This window comes from Lepus europaeus, chromosome 13, assembly GCF_033115175.1.
Source record: "Lepus europaeus isolate LE1 chromosome 13, mLepTim1.pri, whole genome shotgun sequence".
Classification (NCBI taxonomy): domain Eukaryota; kingdom Metazoa; phylum Chordata; class Mammalia; order Lagomorpha; family Leporidae; genus Lepus; species Lepus europaeus.
In genome coordinates this window covers 20,304,059-20,316,397 of record NC_084839.1, presented here as the reverse complement: position 1 = coordinate 20,316,397, position 12,339 = coordinate 20,304,059, and the positions used below count along the sequence as shown (strand labels likewise).

Here is a 12,339-nt window from a genome sequence, read left to right as displayed (position 1 = left end):
TGAATTCACTGCATGTCTCTGGGAAATTAAGGCAATCCATTATACTGTTGTCTTCCTATCTTTGCAGCAGGGATAATAGTATTTAACCCACCTTTGCAGTTTACTGAGTGGCCTGTCAGGGGCTCTTCTTTAGAAGGACAACTTGAAAACATTTTAATAAATGCTCCTTAACCGAATGCTTTAAAAATACATGGGTCAAATGGCAAACAGCTCCTAATAACTAGCTCTGCACACAAGGCTAGCCATCCATCACTCTTGGCTACTTCTGTGTTTCTCCTCTTCCTCTCTCCACCTGCTTCTGATCCACCAGGGACACGTTATCTACATTTGGGGTGAGAGTCTTTGGGGGAGCTTAGAGTTCTGTGACAGGCCAGTGGCTGCTGGTGGTGCAAACACAGCCATGTCTTATGCTGGGGGAGCAGGTGGGCTTCAAATCCTGTGGTGTCTTCAGCGAACAGCGCTTAAGGACAGAGAGGTGAGTGCCCAGCCCAGTGGGGTTGCACAAATGACTGTGTGGGACTGGACTCGGGTTATCCATTATACGCCTGTGGTTTCATTTCCAATGAAACTGGGGAGCTAATCACACTTAGCGGTGGCCACCTGTGCATGTCAGGCTGATTTGCTCATAATCACCATAATCTTATGAACCACAGGCCTGAGACCTGTGTGTCGTTCCTGGAGAACAGGGTAAAATGTGCTTTTTAACTTGATCTGTGTTCCTCCTCTTCTGTGAAGACAAAGGGGATCCCAGACAGACGACAGCATGGGGAGAATGCTCTCCAGAGTCCAGCGTGAACCCATCTTGGGATCAGAAGGCAAAGCCAAGGCTAAGCCCCATTGTGTGCAGGGCTGACTGCTTAAGTGGTCCTGGCAGCCAGTTGTGCATGGAACCTTTAGATGTCCCTCTTCTCTACATTTGGAAAACCCAATGTTCAGCCACTAGACTCTGAGTCCTTTTGGTCTGGGGCCTCTCTGCAATTTTTCAGAAAGACCATCATGCCCACTCTGAAAAGAATATTTCCTCTGTGTTTGTGCTGTGTGCTGACTCTGCATGCTCCTCTCGCTGGGATGGGTCAGGTGGGGAAGTCCTCTGCTAATAAATGATCCCCCCATCCTCCTGATATGGCGATTTCCTGCACAAAAGACTTTATTTGTAAGAACACCCCATGACTCAAAGGTAAACCCAAGGAAATCTGAATGTTCTCCTTGCTCCAACTCATAGGAAACCTAGTTGACAGGACTTGGAAAAGATGAGTTAGAAGAGTTCTCAATGGAAAACAAAAATCTGTGATTCATGAATTGCTCGTGTTCCACCTCAAAACAAGCAATCACATCAGGAGGATCAACCAAAGGGTCAAGGAACACAACACTTGTGTTTCACACTCTGAACTCCTGGGACATACACTCCAGAGAATCCACGAGAGACTGAGCTCCCTGATCAAGCTAGCAAGCTGTTGGATGGAGGTGTCTCTCATCTCCACAGTGAGACCAGGGATCTAGACCACAGAAGTGATCCAGCACCATGCATTCTCTCTCTCTTTCTCTCTGGATTTATTTAAACAACAGAAATCATTCTCACCCAAATACCTTATATGAATCCCTATGGTGCAACATCACTCAGGTCAGGTGTTGAGATCTAGAATCTCCCTGTGTGCCTCCTTCCTGGTATGCGCATCCCCATGGCTCCTCCTTGCAGCCGCTCTCCGGGTGCTTCCATGGGATCCCAGAACTAAGGCCATGCATTGCGCATCATGCTTGCATTTTACAGATGCAGTCACGGAGGCTGGAAAAGAGGTTTTAGCTTGCATGGCACATGGCAAGTGTTCAATGAATAAGTCCGACACATCAGCTTCTTGACTGTGAGGCAGAAGAGCTATGCGCAAAGAGCCAGACATATGCTGTGGATGTCGAGGGAAGGGACTTTTGCTCTCCTTTCAATTTTTCCTATACCAGCAGCGCCCTTGCTTCCTTCTGGGCTCTCACTGTGGTTTGCCTAGTGTAGCTGGGACTGGGATGGGTCCACAGGAAGGGACTTTCCTTGAGTGCTGATGCAGGAAGGAACCTGGCATCGATCTATTGCTATTATCAGCTCAATGTGTTTCCCTTGAATTTTTAGACAAACCAAGGTACTTTACAAGTGCAATAGAGCTTCCAATTAGGCATTTAAGTTCCCCATTTCTATTTCCCTAATGACTTGACTTGCTCTCTTGCTTTATGAAATGAAAATAGCTTTATTTGGGCATGAGAATGCAGCTGATTGCATACTTAATATGCTTTTGCGACAAGTTCCTGTTTCGGGTAGTATATGCAATGCACAGCATAATACATTCCCATGCTTCTTTCTCTGACAGATTCACAATCATTTACACCAGTGCCATGTCTATACTGATTGGAGGGTGGTGCAGCCTATGCAGAAGTGTCCAGAAGGCTGGGGTTTTAAGCCTTTAGAAGCTAAGTTGTCCTTGAAAAGAGGACATGGGCTCTAAGGCTCTAAGCCCAGAGCATTTCCTCTAAGGTGAGGGAGTACACTGTGCTTGGGAAGTTATACGGTGGGAAGCAGTGATGGGGCCAGGGAAAATAACACAAAAACATCAAAACCAAGATATGCAGGGCCAGGAAAAGGCATTGAGGCAATATCAGCTATGTTTTAAGGAGAAAAATAGCAGAGGAAGGACCTCTCCAGACCTAGCACTATAAAGTACAGGATCAGTGGCCAAGTTTTCTTTCTTCCCTGGGGAAATGGGCCTGAAAATAGAGAGATGCCCATTTCCAGCTTGATCTGTGGCTTTGAGTATGGCACAGAGCCGACCCCAATTTCCAGAGAGCCAGGCCAGAGGTCGTGCCCTCTTTGGCTTTCTGGTTTGCAGAAAGCATTGGATCAACAGTGGGTCTTACAGTCTTTCTCATGCCTGGGTAGCACCTTTGAGAGTCAGTTCAGAAGGTCTGCAGTCTCCTTTCTGCCCTCCCCAAGTCTTTCCCATTCTCTGAGCCCTGTGCAAGGCCCGGAGTTTCCAGAGGCCATCACAGCCCTCTGCAGGCTGTTCACATGTTCAGTCTGCAGCATAACCCCACATCTGTTCTCATGTAGTGTGTTAAGAGCACATGTTTCTCTTCTCTGGCTTTCTACACTGAATGGCTGGGCACAGGCTGGTGTCCCAGAACAGTTGTCACTTGACTGTCAGGAAGTGGGAGCCTAATATTGAAAAGGCTGGAGCTGGTGCAGCCTCTTTGTCATCTTGGCAGGCAGCAGCAGGTCAGGATGCCCCGGGTGTCCTGTTGAGACTGTCTAGGTGGGTCAGCAGGGTTTTCATATGAGTTGTTAAATGCAGAGCTCTTGGGGCTGCTTTGCAGAGTGGGGAATAATCTATCTCTGTGTGGCTATAGCTGCTGCTGGCTTCCTTGTCTAAGGTGCCCTTGGTTAGGCCTGCCATTACAGAGGAATTGGCCATGACTCTAAGGCAGCTGTGGCTAAAACGTGGAAATGGGAAAAGAGATCGTCCATGGCTGGACTCCTCCTTATTCCTGCGCACACTCTGGGGCTTCCTGAAGCACACCACCTGCTCGGCAGTGCTGGCTGGCCTGCTGATGGGAAGGCCTGCTTTCTAAGTCTGAAGGAGACCCTGAGGTCATTGTGTCCATTCCCCTGCCTTCAGGCAGGATTAGAGATAAGCTGCCCCTGCCAGAGGATAATCTCTTCTACTTGTAAAAGCTTCCAGAGCAGACCTGAATCTCTCTCGAGACCATTCATTGCAACTTTTAACAACTTTCACCATCAGGAAATTCTCCCCCATAGCTATCCTAAATCCCTTATGCTGGAGATTAAGCTCCTTTTCTTATTCTATCCTCAGTAGCCACTGCCAAGACTTAGCCTGCACTGCCTGAGAACTCTTCTGATACCTGAAGATTGCATGAAATCTCGCCTGCCTGTCTTCCCCTGATGAATAATCCCAGCTTCTTTTTCTCCCAGGCCCTGCTGCCTGCCTGCTCATCACCCTGGAGGCTGCCCTCAGATCTCCTTGAAGCACCAGTCTTCCTGGTAGGGAGCCCAGACTGGGTCCAGGACTCTGGTAAGTTCCTGGCCCACTGTGGGCATAGTGAGTCTTTCTGGAACCATGGTGTGGGCTAGGGCTTGGGCATACGCAGGTGTGGTAGATAGGTCTTGGAGGAGACAGGAGTCTCTGTTTGGCTCATGGCTCCTGTTCTGCCCCCTGCCTCCCAATTCTTCCAATTTTCTCCATCTCTAGTTTCCAAAAAGAAATCTCTCTCTTCCTTTTCATTCCATTAATAAATGAAACAAAAATTAATGAGCATCTTTAGTGTTCTGGAAATATTCCAGTCTTTTGGCTTCTAATAATGTGCTGTGGGTCATGATTGCGTTCGGGGTGTGTACTTTGATTCCCTTAGTCCCTGGGGCTGCACAGGCAGGACCTACCTGGGCCGGAGGGGGCTCCTGGGCTCTGGCTGCTGAGCAGTCCCATCGCCTCCCACTCTGTGCTGCATCCTTTTCCGCCTGTGCTCTGTGTGGTTGGAAGGTCTCATCCACAGGGCACAGAGATAACAAGGCAGGCAAAGCTGTTCTCCAGTGGGGGTTGGCAGGCAGACTTCTGTGATGACCCTCCAGATTCCCAACCCCTGGTGTGGGTGCGCTGGGTCACACCCCTCCCCTTGAGTGTGGATGTGATCTGTGAATATCAACCCCCATGATTAGGTATGTCACATACCGTAGGTGACTTTGAAGGGAATTCTCCTGGGTGTACCAAACAAGTGATCCCTTCAGAGAAGTGAGCTCCTGGTGGAAGATACTGAAAGTGTCAGAGGGATTCTAAGTGAGGCAGCCTCTCTGTTTCTGATGTTGAAGTTGGAGGGGGCACGTGGCAAGGAGTGGGGCAGCCTCTAGAAGCTCAGGGTAGCCCCTGGCTGGAAGCCTGAAAAAAAGGGGGGACCTTAGTCCTACAACTACAAGGAACTGAATTCTGTCCTAATTATGTGAGCTTAGAAGAGGACCCAGAGCTGTTGATGAGGGTGCAGGCGCTGATTTCAGCCTTGGAAAGCCCTGAAGAGAAGGTTCAGAAATTCTGTACCCAGACTCTCACCCACACAAGTACCACAAACCTAGCAGTTCAGCACAATGCCCATTAATTGGCTCACTGCCCAGGTCAGGTCAGCGCCCTGGGCATGGAGAGCTGCTAATGGTTTCCCCTTTGTACTTCAGACTTTGAGCCTTGCCAGAGGGACTTGAGTATAGAAATTGTACCTTCTCTGTCTTTGTTCCTAGCACCTGCTCCATTTCACCTGGACTTTGAGCATAGGACATACTTGGTAGAGTCTTGGCAACAGAAGCTAGTGTTGGTTGAACTGACGGGCCAGAAGCTACTTTGGCCACTTGTTCATCCCTTGGTTTCTTTCATAAGTATTTCTTGAGCTCCTACGTATGCATCCCAATCTGTGCTGGAGGCCGTGTGCATACCCACACTATGGGTTGAAGGTTTTTGTCCTTTCCCTCTAGTTCATGAATTGAAGCCCTGGGTCCCAGTGGGATGATCCTAATTGGTGTGGCCTTGGGAGGCAATGAGATCATGAGGATAGATCCCTCATAATAGAATTAGTGCCCTCATAAGAAGCAGCAGAAGAAAGCTGGCTTCCTCTCTCTGCTTTCCGTCATGTGAGGACACGATGGGAAAAGGGCCATCTGTGAACCAAGACACTGATCCTCGCCGGATGTACCAGGTCTGCTGGCACCCTGACCTTGGACTTTCCTGGAAGCATGACACATAGATTTCTGCTGCTTAAGCCACCCAACGTATGGTGTCTTGTGTTATCAGCCCACACAACTGAGTCACACAGTTAGTATGCCCCTCCCCTTTTTTCCCTTTGAGGAATTTATATTCTTAAAGTGGAGACAGATTTTAAAGAAAGTACAAAAACAGTGAAGCAGAGAAAACAATAACAAATGGAGGTAAATGCTATGAAGGAAATAAACAAGGAAACTAAGTGCTTGGGCCTGGGGACTCCCAAAAGGACTAACTCCACATTTCGAAGGTATAATTTAATGAACAAACAAATGTAGGAATCAATAATTTCCCTACTCCTGGATTTGCTGTATTCTGCTGAATTTCTCTTCTTTGAGTCAATTTCTCATGAGAGGCAGACTGTGAGGGTGGGTGGTTACTCAGGAAAGGGGTTTCAGGAGAGGGTAGCAAGCTCTGATTTGCATTTTATAGCATTCTGGCTGTGGTGAGGGTAGAGTGGGCCATGTTTCAGGGAAGACTACTCCAGTGGTGGAGCATGGAGCCTGCAATTAAGAAATGAAATTAAGAAAGTGATGGATTTGCAGGATATAGAGGTGATGTAGAACGTGAAGATTTGCTGGGTGAGGGAGAAGGGGGTTGCTGTGGTTTCAGTATTTGTCCCCTGATCTCAGGGATTTGCTCCCTAAAGTCTGTTAATAATACTAAGAGGGTGGAAGCTTCATCCAGCTGCAGTGTATAGAGGTAGGGTCTTTGGGAGGTGATGGCATTGGGTCATTAGTGTGCATACCCTGAGCTTAAATTCTGGTGGCCTTAGGTGAGACCACATAGATGTAGTCATGCATGCACTCTCTGTGTCCACTCCATGCCTCAGGAGCCATCAGCAAAGGCTGAATCTGTGAGGCCCACCTGGTCTTAGACTGTGAACCTACAGACCTATGAGCCTCAGATATTTAGTTTTGATGACAGCACACTTACTGTTACAGAGGTTAAAGGTCAAGGTCAAAGGCTTTTCCAGGTCTTTCTGGTGTGGGCACCTGGCTGGCTAACCATGCTAATTTACCACAAGAACTTTAGGATGGAGAAAGAGGGGTCAGGGAAGAACTGTGAGAGTTTTAGTTATAGATGGTTTTGTTGAAGGTGTTGGTCCATTAGGTAGTATGTTATACCCACGATGTGTTTAGGACCATGTGTGGGGCTGAGTCAAAGGTGTGAATGTTATTTGCATGTAGACATTGGAAGCTATGAAAGTAAAGGAACAAAGGGGAGAAATAAGGACCAGAGTTAAAGAGGGGGGAAAGAGAGGAGCTGGCAGGTGGAATAGTTAAATATTCAGCAGAAGGGGCTGTCAGGGGAGAGAATGACTGCTTAAGTGGTGGGCTGGGTCTGGCCCACAAGTGATTGCAGGAGGAACGGCTCAGGGAGGGTGTGCAGGAGGAGGCTGCGTGCCTGTCTGATTTCTATTCTCACTGTAGGTCAGAGGTGATGAGAGGCCATTGTTGATTGTCACCCTTTCCATATTTTGTTTTTAAGAAGTGAAACCCAGAAAACAGAAATTCTCCCAGGAAGAAGCTGACAGTACCTGAGGGGATGCTGATATGGGAGAGAAGGGGAGGGGGCTTGAGGAGGGGGCTGTGTGTTTTCCGTAGTTTCCAAGGAAGGGACAGGTAGAGATGCAGGTGGTGTGTGTGTATTGTGTATGTTTGTTATGTATATGTTTGTGTGTAAGCAAGAGGGTCAGCGTTCACATTTGCTGCCTTCTGTGTTTTATGTGAATTTGGAGGCAGGGTCCTCTCCTGGGCATAAAGAAGGTGGAAAAGGGTAGGTGAGGGGAGAGTGGAGATGCTTAGAGCAGCCCCTATGGACACTGTATGCAGGAGCAAGTGGCCGTGGATGCATGGAAGGGTCTCTGCACGTGGACCACAGGGATGCTTGCAGGCCACACCAAGTGGCTGGGCTCAGTGAGTTGGTGGGTGTCTTGCAGAATCTAAAAGTGAGCAGCCTGAGAAGATCTGAGCTTCTGCCTGCAGAGCACCTTCTAGGCCTCCCAGAGTGAGGACAGCAGAATGGCAGTGGCAGGGAGCAGCCCCAGCTACCACTTCCCGGTGAAGAGTGGGGAGGAGAGCACCTGTGAGCTTTTAAAATAAGCACATGCGAGGCTCGTTTTCTGTCCCTGTCTCCGTGTTGCTTGTCTTACCACCTGGTCTTCCTCCTCCCCAAATCTGTCCCACACATAATTAATGACTGCAACAGCAGGTTCTTTTCATGTAACTGAAGACACTTTTCGGCAGCTTTTGGAGCTCTTGTGTCTTTCTTGGCTTCCCAGGCTGAACTGCTCACCTTGTTTCTAAGACTGCGGCTCCTCTACCTGTAGCCCAGGACTTGGGGAGAGGGGTTCTGGTACAGGTCAGGGGTAGTCTCCTTCCTGGACAGAGTGAGAAGAGAACAGTGTGGAAGGACACAGGTCTCCTATTGCCTTTACGTTATTTTGGCTTTGGCTCTGTGGCATTGGTTGCTACTGGTAGGGTCATTGGTTATGCAAAAGCAAGTAGTGTGGCAACCCTGGCTGCAGGGGTCCTCCTCGGGGGCTTGGTGGACCTGGGGGTTTGCCAGCTGTCTCTGGGACCCAAGGGACATTTGGATTTTCCTGGGTACATCCGGAACCTTGGCTGATGCTATGGGGATAAGATTCTACCACTCTGGAAAATGGATGCCTTACAGGTTTGATTGCAGGTGCATTTGCTGATTTTCACCAAACTTGGAATTAGAATATTGAATAGACCCCATCAATAGGAATCATGTCCTCTCCTGGGCTCATGAGGAATTACAAATCTCCAAAATTCCACTACTTTCAGTGTATTAAAGAAACAAGCACAGCATTTTTGCATAGTGTACTGTTTTACTTTAAAAAAATGACACTGGGCCGGCGCCGCGGCTCACTAGGTTAATCCTCTGCCTTGCGGCGCCGGCACACCAGGTTCTAGTCCCGGTCGGGGCACCGATCCTGTCCCGGTTGCCCCTCTTCCAGGCCAGCTCTCTGCTGTGGCCAGGGAGTGCAGTGGAGGATGGCCCAAGTCCTTGGGCCCTGCACCCCATGGGAGACCAGGAGAAGCACCTGGCTCCTGCCATCGGATCAGCGTGGTGCGCCGGCTGCAGCGCGCCAGCCACAGCGGCCATTGGAGGGTGAACCAACGGCAAAAGGAAGACCTTTCTCTCTGTCTCTCTCTCTCACTGTCCACTCTGCTGTCAAAAAAAAAAAAAAAAAAGACACTGAACTTGATAGGGGAAAAATTAGTCATCACCATTAAGCCACACAAAAGAGAAAAGGACTTAACAATACCCTCGTACAGTTAGATTCTTATGAGCTGGTGTTGTATCTTCTTTCTGTATCCGAGTGAGAGCTTAAAGTGAAAAATGTTGGTGTCAACACTGGCGGCCCTGAAAACTCACACCCTACCCAGAGCCACAGGGTGAAAGAAAAATCTGCTGATGAGATTTAGGGTATTTTGCTCATCTTAGAGCACAGACCCACTTTGAAATTATGTTAAATGCAATATTAATGAAGTTAAAGTTTATCATAAATAAAAAAACCCTGAGACTCCACAGTTTTCTTTAGAGTGCCTTCTTAGTGTGTCACGAGAGGCAGTTCAAGCTGAGCAGCCAGCACCGGGGGAGTCTGATGACATTGGAGCTGGGGCAAGAGATGAATGAGGTGGGGAGAAATTGAAAAGGATGCTCATGGGGCCAGATTCAAGGCAGAGCCTCAGCTCACATGTTGCAGCTGTGTGCTGTCTGAGGCCAGGCACTCCAGAAGTAGAGCCCCAGAAGGGGATTCTTGGGAAAGTGATTTCTTGAGGGAACGTGTTCAGACAGTGAGGGAAGGGCAATAGATCAGGGCAGGGAAGACAGCTGAGGAAGCACACAGGCTCAGCTCTGTAGCAGCATGCCTTGGTCTCACAGCAAGCCCTGCCGTATGAGGTATACCCAGGGCTGGAGTCTCATTGCCCAGCTTCTCCTAGAGGAGGCATTGGTTTTAATTCCTGCTGATGTTCCCACTTGGACCAAGGGCAGTCTCAGGAGAGAGCACCTGCACAGAAGCACAGGCCTCTTCACTTACTGAAGTCATTCATTCATTCATTCATTCAATGATACCTGTTGTGATTAGCTCTTACCCTCTATCTTTGCATTTCTGACTGTTTCAGGATACATTTCTGTAAATTCGGAACTAGTCACTGAAAGTCCAAGGCTTTTGTGCCTTCAGAAGTGCCAAGCCAGCTCTCTGTTATTTTGGCCCCAGTATATCAGTGCATTCTTGCCATTTGCACCCCATGTACAGAAGTTTGTAAGTCTCCTTGGGGTGGAAAGTAAGAACAGGAGAGCACCGTCTGTCCCAGGGAGAGGGACGAGGAAGGAAAGGGTCAGGAACTGAGAGGCCGAGAGCCCTGGGCAGAGCCCAAATCTTCCAGCTGCTGTGCATGACCACACTCGGGCTGGGGAGACATCAAGAAAAAGTGAGCTTCATGGATGGCTTGCACCTGACTGGCTGCATGACAAGTGTGGGCTGGGCCCCTTGCGGTCCAAGGCCACCCTGGGAGCTTGCTACTATGCAGCCTCCCACTCCGAGCAGAGAGGCTGCTTTCATTTATTTCATGTGGGTGAGGCTCCTGAACTCACCATCGCACTCTGTATGACGTCCCAGTGAGGCCTCGACGCCGTCACTCCCTACCCCGCCGTGGCCCCAGAGTCCCCATCTGTTAAATGGAAGCATCTGGCTGCTTGATCTCTGAGCTGCTTTCCAGGGCTGAGAGCCTATGACGCAGTGGCTCCTGAGTCAAATCATTCAGAACAACGAACCTAACCCCAAGGGCACATCAGAGTGTATTTCAAAAAGCTTGTGGAAAAATGGAATTAAAAGATACATTTATTTTGGTGGAAAGATGTTTGGAAAGGAGATGCAGTTTGTTCATGATAAGGATTTCCACGGACTTTTGGAAGACTCTTTCTAGCTGTGGTCTCTCAAGAGGTTCTGGATAGTCACTGTTTATCACTAGTGTGGCTAGAGGGGTGGTGATGGCTTGTTGCCCTGGTTTTGGGGGAATTGACCCAAGTAAGGGAGCAGCCAAAACTGTGTTGAAATCGAGAAATACTAAATTTGAAAGACTGGGAATTGAACCAAAATCCCAAAGATAAAATATTGCTTGTTTTGGTGTAACATTCACAGTTACACAAATATAAACCTGGCCTATGACCAGTTTGAAGAATACTTAAGAGTGTCAGTTTAAGAAGTATTTATTGGGGCCGGCGCCACGGCTCACTAGGCTAATCCTCCGCCTTGCGGCGCCAGCACACCGGGTTCTAGTCCCGGTCGGGGCACCGATCCTGTCCCGGTTGCCCCTCTTCCAGGCCAGCTCTCTGCTGTGGCCAGGGAGTGCAGTGGAGGATGGCCCAAGTCCTTGGGCCCTGCACCCCATGGGAGACCAGGAGAAGCACCTGGCTCCTGCCATCGGATCAGCGCGGTGTGCCGGCCGCAGCGCGCCTACTGCGGCGGCCATTGGAGGGTGAACCAACGGCAAAGGAAGACCTTTCTCTCTGTCTCTCTCACTGTCCACTCTGCCTGTCAAAAATTAAAAAAAAAAAAAGTATTTATTGGGCTGGTGTTGTGGTGTAGTGGATAAGGCTGCCGCTTGTGACACTGGAATTCTATATTATGCCGGTTCAAGGCCCAGCTGCTTCACTTCTGATCCAGCTCCCTACTAATGTGCCTGCGAGGACAGTAATGGATGGCCTAGGTGCTTGGGCCCTGCACCCACATGGGAGGTCCAGAGGAAGCTCCTGGCTTCCCCCTGTCCCAGCTCTGGCTATCTGGGGAGTGGGCCATTGGGTGGGTGATCACTCTCTGTCTCCCTCTCTCTAACTCTGACTTTCAAAGAAATAAAAAAATCTTTTACAAAAGAACTGTTTATTTATAAATTCAGTAAATATTTATGAGATTCCAGGCACTCATCCAGAGGCAAGGGACACAGCAGTGGATAACATGACATCATCGCCATGCAGCCTTCATTCCACACAGTAATGTGATACAGTCCACTGTCCGCCATCCGTAGTGTGCATGCAATACAAATAGCACCTTGTGTGACAGGAGCTGGAAATCATCACGTGGCATGAGGAAAAGATGCAGCAGAGTGACCAGCAATGGGATGATTAGGTCATAGAGTCAGGGGAACTTTGTTCGGGGGCGTTTGTTCCATTAGCTGTCTAATGCAGCTGCTAAAAAGTTCCAAAATCCTGGCTCCGTGACTGATCAGTCTCGGTAAATAGGAGGACCTGTTGGATGCCGCCACCTCCCTAAATTCATGCAACCACTTCCAGCTGCAGGTGCAGCCCTGCAAGTCAGTGCAGGCCATTCAGGAAATTACCAAGCCACTGCGTTTGACCTTGGCCTTGTTTTGATAAATCTGCATCTCTCAGATGGGATACCCCATCACTGACTACTTCCAACACCCTCACCCCCCATCTGTGAAGTGCCAGGATGTGGAGACCAGCTGGACGTCCTCCAGCCCACCCACAGCGCCTGCCTGGCAACCTTGACTTG

The 12,339-nt window shown here is 49.1% G+C and overlaps 1 pseudogene; it reads left to right on the top strand.

The window, feature by feature from the left end:
* Positions 1-3,447: 3,447 nt before the first annotated feature.
* LOC133772293 (transmembrane protein 14C-like) lies at positions 3,448-8,540 on the top strand (annotated as a pseudogene).
* Positions 8,541-12,339: the final 3,799 nt, after the last annotated feature.